Consider the following 9,284-nt stretch of genomic DNA (forward strand, 5'->3'; position numbering starts at 1 on the left):
AAAAACGTGTCAGAACGTTGGAGAAATTTTTTCGATGCGCGTTTTCATGCTTTGGACACATTTGTTGCAAATTAAAAAAACGCGTATTATGTCATGTGTATGATTAATATTTTTGTAGTAGTGTTAGTTATATACAATTAATATCTTGTGTATAATTATATTATATAGTATCCATCCCAATGTTGAAAGTTTTAAAATTCAAACTAATCCTAAATTTAAGTACACTGGATGAATTTTAATGTTTTGATATCCATGGTAAATGATGAAGATTGGAATTATTTGTATGGTGTATAGATGAGCGACATTACTATATGAAAGACAAATTGAATAGATAGAGGTTTAGCTGGTTGTAATTAGATATATAGATGATCGAATTAAGTTTTTGTAAAAAAAAATTATCAATTAAATTGTAAGATGGAAGTTGCTAACTTACTCTCAATCACTACTATAAAAAACATTTTTGCTATCGCTCATTTATCATTGGATGTGCTTCAGCACAAATGGCGTTTTTCAGGAGTGGCAGTGCTGTAATTACGTTGAACTTCTTACCATCGGTTGGCGTTTAAAAAACCGATGGCGCTGATGGCCCTCTCTTTTCCATCAGTTATTTTTCACCCCAACCGTTGGTTTTGATTGACTCTTTCACATTGGTTGGGTTATTAAATCGATGGTATAGATGTGGTGATCTTTACCATCCATGATGTAGATGAGCTGTCAGCATTAGTTTGATCAATACCAACTGCGTTTCTTGTTGAACGAATGGCGATGTTCTCAACTATATTCCTTGTGATGTATTGTGTCATTAAGTTAATTTGGAGCTATACTCGCCAATTATATGTAATGAGATAATTATTTAATAGCATACATATATAATACCAACTTAATAATATCTAATTAAATAATAAGGATTAACGTACATGCTTCTGAAATTTTTGTGTCATAATTTGTTAGCATAAAAGGTTCATAATTAAACTACCAAGATTAAAATATCACTAGCTAGCTAAATTAAAAACAATAAATACTCATTGTTATCATAAGCTCATAATCAAGATTAAATTAGGTAGCAAGATTAAAAAATACTCATTGTTACCAAGATTAATGAAAGTACCAATTAGTTCATAATCAATAAATACTCATTGTTATCATAATTAAGTTCATACATACAATTAAAAAACAAGTAGGCTACTATGTACATAAGAAAGTTAAATTAAAACAGATTCAATTAAGGAATGCACCTAGTGGCATAATAATTAATATTACTAAATTAATTAACATCCAAAATAGATCCCAATATATACTACAAAACATTCAAAACAGCCATACATGCACAAAGCATCAAGCATCTGAGACAACCATCCAGCTAGTAAAGCTCCAAAGTCTTCAGACAATAACATTCATATTGACCAAGCATCCAATGTATAAACAGCCAATCCCGATCGCTATAGCCCAATTCCGTTGTTGGAGTTATCGTTCTACTAAAACCTTCAGAACAAGTGGTCGACACAACAAAGTACCTAAAATTTCTCAATTCTCCTTTACCAAACATGAGATACCGCATCACTGTTTGTACCATGGTATCAAACCTCCAACATTGAACCTCAACCATCTCAAAATTTCTTCTGTCAGATGCTTCAACCAGAGGAACTCGAACAAGAAAACATTGCCAATCATCATTATCCTCGACACAAAACTGATGAGTATTTTGTAGATACGGAAGTGTGATTATTTTATACTCTTTTGCCTTTAAATTTATTATCCTTAATACCCAAAGAAATGTTTGTTGCAAGCGCACAACCAATCAATGTAGTACTTAGGGTGTCGAACCACAGAGAGTTTGGTAAATACTTAGCTTAAACTTTAACAATTAATTTCATAAAATAAAAGAAAGTAAAGTGCAAATAATGTAAATGGGGGGGGGGGGGGGGTTTGTTCTAATAGTTCTAAGTTTGGGTTCAATACCTGAAAGAAAGGAGTTTTAAACAACAAATGAAAATAAAATAAAGAAAAGAAAGATTGGTTTGCTTCCAAGTTAAGGAGATCTAGAGGTATTTGGTCTACAATTCCTTGCTAATTTCATATATTCGGTATTTATTTAAGTTCATATATGATTTGATGAGGTTTCTAACCTAATATGTCATTAAGGGTCACTTTCGTGAATTAATAACGTGCCTAAGTAATTCGGACTTCACGGTTAGGTCCTTCACCCTAGCTACCTAGACCATAAGCTCTTGTTAGTCTCTCATCTCCTCAAATATTGGTACTTCACGATTAAGTCCATCATACCAATATCAGATTCGATTTGAGATGTCATAATTAGGGTTTGACTTCACGGTTAGGTCCTTCACCAAGTCCCTAACCTTAATTTCTATAGTTCCGGCTTAGATTACAAATTGGTTAGATCCTAATCCAAACCTAGGGTATTTGTATTCATAATTTGGTACTATCCTATTGATCCTAGTCAATTTTGGTTCTTTCGAATCCAAAACGGGATAACTACAATTCAAGCACTAATTATGTGATTAACACAAATAATAATTCCCAGAAATTAACAATCAAATCCCATAAAACAATCATAACAAAAACAAATATCCAAATAAAGTAGAATTAAACAAGTTCATGCATTGACCTAGACCCCTATAGAGAGATCTATTACAAAAATTAGCAAAAATAAGAAGAAATAGAATAAAGAAATTATTACACCCTTTATCAAATTAAAAGCCTCAATCTTGCCTCAATCTTGGGAAGATCTTCTCCTTCTCCTTCCTAGAAAAGCTTCTGGAATTCCGGAAATTGCTGCAGATTTATCGCTGTATTTTATGGAAATAGACATGCACCAAGGGGGAAAGAGAGAGATGAGAGTTGTGTCCTTGAATGGGAATGAACCCCATTTTTATAGCTAAGGGCTATGCCCAATTAAGAGGCTAGGAAGTGGAGTTAGTGGGTGCTATATTTGGATTGTTTCCCATGATTGCCTTGTCCACATTTTGCTGTCAAAACACGTCCTTAGTGCGCTAAAAATAGAAACCGTGTTGAAAACATGTAATTTTGGTTGTCTGCGGGTCCAGTGCATCCGCACTAATGGTGAGTGCAGATGGCTGACCCACACTAGATCCAACTTTCCTTATTTAACTTCCTGTAATTTCTGCGCAAATAACCTTAGTGCGTCTGCACTGAATTTGAGTGCTGATGGATGACCCGCACTGGTGAAATTTCTGTGTTGTTCCGAAGTTCCTGAAATCGGCTAAGTATTGAGTGCGGATGGATGACCCGCACTAGAAGATGAGTGCGAACGCATTACGCTCGGACTTTTTCTTCTGAGGCGCTGCGATGCTGAAAATTTGGCTAAGTGCTGAGTGCGTCCACGCTAAGAGTCTTTTTCTTCATTTTTCATCATTTCCTGCATTTTAAAGCCAAACAACCGCACTAACTTGATTCTAGGTGTATTCTATTCACTTTATATTCAAAATACATGATATTTGGTAGAATGCATCAATCAGTAGACCGGATTACACCCTATGTTTACAAAGTGGAGAGTGTAATTCGGTGTCACCAAAAAAGAATGTAATTGGATCCTTCCTCATTTATATATAAGTTCCTCCGAGCTTCTTATTGGTATACTGCACAATAAATCTAATACTTTGCTATCTATATTCTCAAAACAGTTCTTCCAAGTACCACCCAGAAGACATAACTTGGCTGATGTTGCAATTAAGGAGGTTTTGTTGTTCGTACAATAATATTTTACGTCTATTTGACTAATTTGCAAAAACATACAATTATTGAATTTTACGATTTCTTCTATTTTGAGAATATGTAGGTCCAAGAAGAGTAAGAACTGCAGTATAATATGCTTGGACTGAAGAAATCACGAAGACTTTTATCAAGAATACAAATTGTAAAATCAGAAACTTGGTAAAGTATGTGTGAGGTTGATTAAAATGGGATAAAACGTTGGTAACGTTTTCAAAACGTTATAACGTTTTATATTGGTCAGAAACAACAAACTGATCAAAAGAAGAAACAAATTACAACGTTATAACGTTATACAAACGTTATAACGTTTTACAAACGTTGTAACGTTGAATAGCTACAGAACTACTAAAGCACAGCTGTACAGTACCAACATGAAACGTTGTAACGTTTTATAGATGTCAGAATTTTAAGTACAGCTGTACCAAAGATTGAAATTTCAAATTTAAACGTTGTAACGTTTTCTAAACGTTGGTAACGTTTTGTGAGACTTCAAAAGTCCGAAAGCTTCACAAAAACGTTACACAAACGTTTTGAAAACGTTATAACGTTTTGCTGAGCTGTCAGAAAACTAAAACCATAAAATCGCATTTGAATTAAATGTTGTAACGTTTGATAAAACGTTGGTAACGTTTTATGTCAAATAGCTCATTTTTGAGCTGACACTATAAATAGAGTGATGGGATCTCTTCCCAAACAATCTCAGCCGACCCTAATCATTTCAAAAGCGATTTTCTGAGAGCTTAGCCTACTCCATTGTTGTGAGAGCTTAAAACTTCAAAATCCCTCAAGCAACCTCAAACCTACTTCACTAATCTTGATCTAGATTAGGTTAGAGTGATCTATTGAGTGTTTCTCTTGTTCTTGAGTAGCTTGTGTGACTTCCCTCGTTTTGTAAGGGCTCGCCGGCTCAAACCTCGAGTTGCTCGTGTGACTTCCCTTGTTTGTAAGGGCTCGCCGGCGCTCATCTTTCGTTGGCCGTGACTAACCGTTTTGTAAGGGCTCACGGTTCACAATTGTAATCCTTTCATATTGGGTAATAAAAAGGCGCACCTAGAAAGAGGTTGCGACGCCCCGGAGACGTAGGCCATTGTTTTGCCGAACTCCGTTATCATCCCGCGTGTCAATTTCTCTAAACTCATCTCTTTTACTTTCAATTGCAATTTATTTTCAGTTTTTGTTCAAATAGAGGTGCATTAAGTATAACAGGTTTTACACTTATACAGTGTCAATGAGCAAGTTGAGAATGTCAACCGTGAACTCAAACAGATTCAGGCTTTTCTCAAAGAAGCTGACAGGAAGCAGATATCATATGAAAGGCAGAAAAATTGAGTGAAGGAGATAAGAGGTGTTGCCCACGCTATAGAAGATGTCATAGACACGTACCTTTCTTATGAAGATCCATCAAAATCCACAAAAGTCGGGCAAGAGGGAGGCCATAAAAAACTACACAAAATAATTTAAATATATTAGGCTCCTTTCACCATATATCTTGGACAATTATGAGCACATTTTTTTAGAAAAAAAATATGAGTCAGATTTCTAATTTATAAATACAAGTTGCACAATTTTTTAGAAAATGGTACCATCTATAAATACAAGTTGCAACTTAAATACTCAAAAAGTACAATAATGGAGAAAGAAAAGTCAAACGGAATTGATTTATAAATAAAGGGTGTCTTTACTAGCGAGGCATAAGAGAGAAGACTTAACAAAAAATATTATTGTAGTGATACAGATGGGGGAGGAGAGGACGGACCGGGTCAAACGGGCATTACAAACTTCAATGTTTCAACCTTAATACTGGAGAGAGCTACATGGGCAAATAAAAGTAGTTTAAAAAAAATTGAGAAACATATTTGTTATAATAAAAACTAGGAGATAGAAGAAATTAAATGAGGTTTTAAAGATACGTGAAAAATTAAGTCTTTTCTTTCATTCAGAACAAACAAGTTAGGTTCCCCGTCACCAAACACTTGTTGTTTTATAATTGTTTAAACTCACACTACTACAAAAATGTTAACCAGGCATATCATACATGTATGCAAGAAAAATCCCAAATAAATAGTGTGTAGGGAGGAGGCGTTCACGTGAAAATGAGCTCAACCACACGCACAGTCAATTAAATAAATTCGTATAAAAATGTATCGACATTTATACACGGTTCCTTGTTAAAATCCGTGTAAAAAGTACCGTCATTTACACATGGTTTCTTAACAAGAATCGAGCATACCTTTGGTTGAGAATTAAAAATTTCGTAATCTCAATTAATTAGTATGCAAGAAACTCAAACATCTTAGAGTATGAGAGTGGAGTAATTGAATTGTGGGGTGAATAAAGATTGATCGAAGTATGTCTAGAGTATGTTTCAAAAATATCACGGGAGGTTTTAAAATTTGATAAGATTATGCAAGCTTTTCATGTTAGGATCATACTTGAAATTTTGATTAGTTTAGTATCGGACACCGAGACATAAGTTTAGATTTTTGTTTGAGGAGGACAAGCAAGGTTTAACATTTGGAGATTTTGACCCAATTTTTTTTTTCTTACCACCCTAATAAATCAGAATTAAATCATTACCACTCATTTATTCCGAATTTAGATTCCACCACGAACTCAGATTGAGTGTGCGGACGGATCCCCAATCGGAACTTAGACCCAGTACGCGGACGGATCGGCACCCGTACTAGGTTTGGGAACTGATCCGTGCGCATACTGGATCTGGGAACGAATTGATGCGCGTACCCAGTATGCGCACGAATTGTGTATTGATATATATGCCCAGATTTCATCCCTTCATTCAGCAAGGCAGCAGCAACAGAAGTGAGTTTTTTTACAATTTCATCCCTTTTTTTTCAAAAAAATTATTTTTTGCATATTTTTAATTTAGTGTAATTTTTTTAATTATTAGGTTTTCCCTTATTTCAACCAACTATGATTGGAATTGCTTGTTATTTTGGTAGTGAAGTATTACAAGGACCAAATGGCGCTTATTACAGTACCCAAATGCCGAAAATGTTCAATATCGGCTCAGGTTTGGATTTTAGTTTTATAAATAGGGAAGTGTACCAACCACTCGATATTGACCACCATAATTATGAGCTGGTAATTACTGCAAGGATCAATATTGGCCAAGGTAACCAAACCTGGTTCCAACAACTTCCAATACAAGACGATAGCAATTGGGGGTTATATATCCAAATGACAATAAATATGACCACTCCTTTCAAGTTCCTAGAGTTATATGTGGTAGCCAATCCCAGACAAAACCCTAAACAGAACTCCAGACAGAACACCAGACAATTGTTGCAGTTGACTTAGGGTTTGGGCCTCAAGCATTCTGGAACAGGTACTAGCCGAGCCCCATCTGTAGCGGGTCCTAGTCGTGCCCCATCTATAGCGGGTCCTAGTAGGGTCCAATCTGATTGGGGTCAATCCCGAATTCCATCCTCGTCCTCTAGCCTAGCCCAATCTGAAAGGGACTGATCTGAAACCCCGGAACAACTTTATTATGCTAACAATACGAACGAGGATCCTGGAGAAAGGGAGGCAAAGGCTAATTGGGATGTTAGTGAGGATGGTGGGGTATCATATCACAGTAATTAGGATACTGGTATTCCTATGCTTGGTAGGAAGAAGTGGCTTATATAGGGTTGTGGGGAAAGACACTCGTTCGACCAATTTCATGACACATCAGGGTTTGAAGAGGCCGATAGCTCTTTTTTGCAACGTTTGAGGTATGTTTGTTAATGTATTTTTAATTTCATTATTAAATTGTTATTAAATTGATGTTGTTTAATTTTTGTTGTTTCTTTTGTAAATTAGCCAGGAGAAAGACACGAATTGTCTGAAGAGCGACCATGAGGTAGAATGTTTATGCCAGAAGCCTCAGATGGTTAGAATACCATGTATTCATGTGATGACGGTGTGTCATCTAAGGTAAAATTATGTTATATTTAATTTCAAACTTGATATTAGGAACGTCATTACTTACAAATGTGTGAACATTATAGAAACTTGGATCCAATTGTCTTCTTCAATTACTATTACAACATTCAAACACTCATTGACACATGGAGTGATGAATTTCATATGTATGACAATCAATGTGATTGGCTGGTGCACGAAGGAGCGGTCTTAGTTCCAGAGTATCGGTTGGTGAAGTTGGGTAGGAGACGACACAACCAGATCTAAATGTGGATAGATATATTGAAAGGACGATGAAGGGGTCACCAAACCAACAGAGCAACTCTCGAGAAGAAGAAGAGATGCGATAGGAAATTCCCAATAAGGTAATTTTTTTTTTAAAAAAATTGGCAAAAAATAGCTCTCTTTTGGCCAAGAAAATCATGTTTCGGCCCTATTTCGGCCTGTTTTGGCTTTGGCTGAACAATGCACTTTTCTGCATTGCTAGGAATAGCCAGGAACAGCTCTGTTTTGGTCAGGAACTAACACTATTTTTGTAGACAAGGCTAAATCAATAATTTTGATGAATTAACAATTGTTTTAACATATATATTTTCTCATTGTAGTTTTATCGTTTAAGAGGTAGTGATTTTAGCCAACAATTTGTATGTTAATTTTTATTGTAGTAGAACTTATGTTGATTTTTTTTAGTGTAGTAGAACTTATGTTTCGACTTAAGACAAACATAACCAAATAAAAGTCAGAATAACATAATAAATAAGTAATAGTCCGAATAACATAAATAAAAGTATGAATAAAATAATAACTAAATAACAGTCCGAACAACATCCCAAACAGTCCGAATAACAAAATAACTACATAAAAGTTTGAATAACATAAATAACAGTCAACTACTTGGTTGGTGGTGTATACGGTGCCCTCGTGATTTTATGTCTCTTACCGCACCCCAAGTCCTCTTCTTCCTCAATCTCCTGCTCCAGTTGATTGAAAGGCGACGTATACTACCGCGATGGCTGTGGTGGGGTCTCCTCTAGTATCTCCCCAAACAAAACCTCCTCATATGGGCCATGATCAACTCAAGGACCGAAAATAGCAGCTGCAGCATTCTCTACAAAAGATGAAGATCGATATGTCTCCGTCTGGTACACTACTACACTGTCCTCTGGTAATGGCTCATCCTGTGTGTAAAACTGAGGAGAGGAGTAATCCTGAGTGTAGGTTAATAAATTAATAATTTGGTTTCTCAATAAGTAGGTTATTAGAAAAATACACGTACCACTTCATCTCCAAATTGCTGAAATGTTGCCTCATGTGTCGCTATAGACAAGATCTCTGAAAAATCCAGCTCTGTTGTGCTCATCAGCTCTGCAAAATCTTCATCATTCATATCCGCCAAATCCTCGTATCTTGGAAGATCCGCTAGCATCAGGATCTTGTCTAGAAGGTCCTTGTACCCAGCGACGACCACCCGGGGTGCAGATGAGCACAACATAATCTTCTCCAGCTTCTTCTAGCCTCTTGTGATCTCATATTTTGTACTTCTCAGAACTTGCTTGATGTTCATGAGTACCTGCGAATAAATCATTTGATCAATATTTCAAATTGCG

The sequence above is a fragment of the Carex rostrata genome, chromosome 11 (genome assembly GCF_964058835.1).
Source record: "Carex rostrata chromosome 11, lpCarRost1.2, whole genome shotgun sequence".
NCBI lineage: Eukaryota > Viridiplantae > Streptophyta > Magnoliopsida > Poales > Cyperaceae > Carex > Carex rostrata.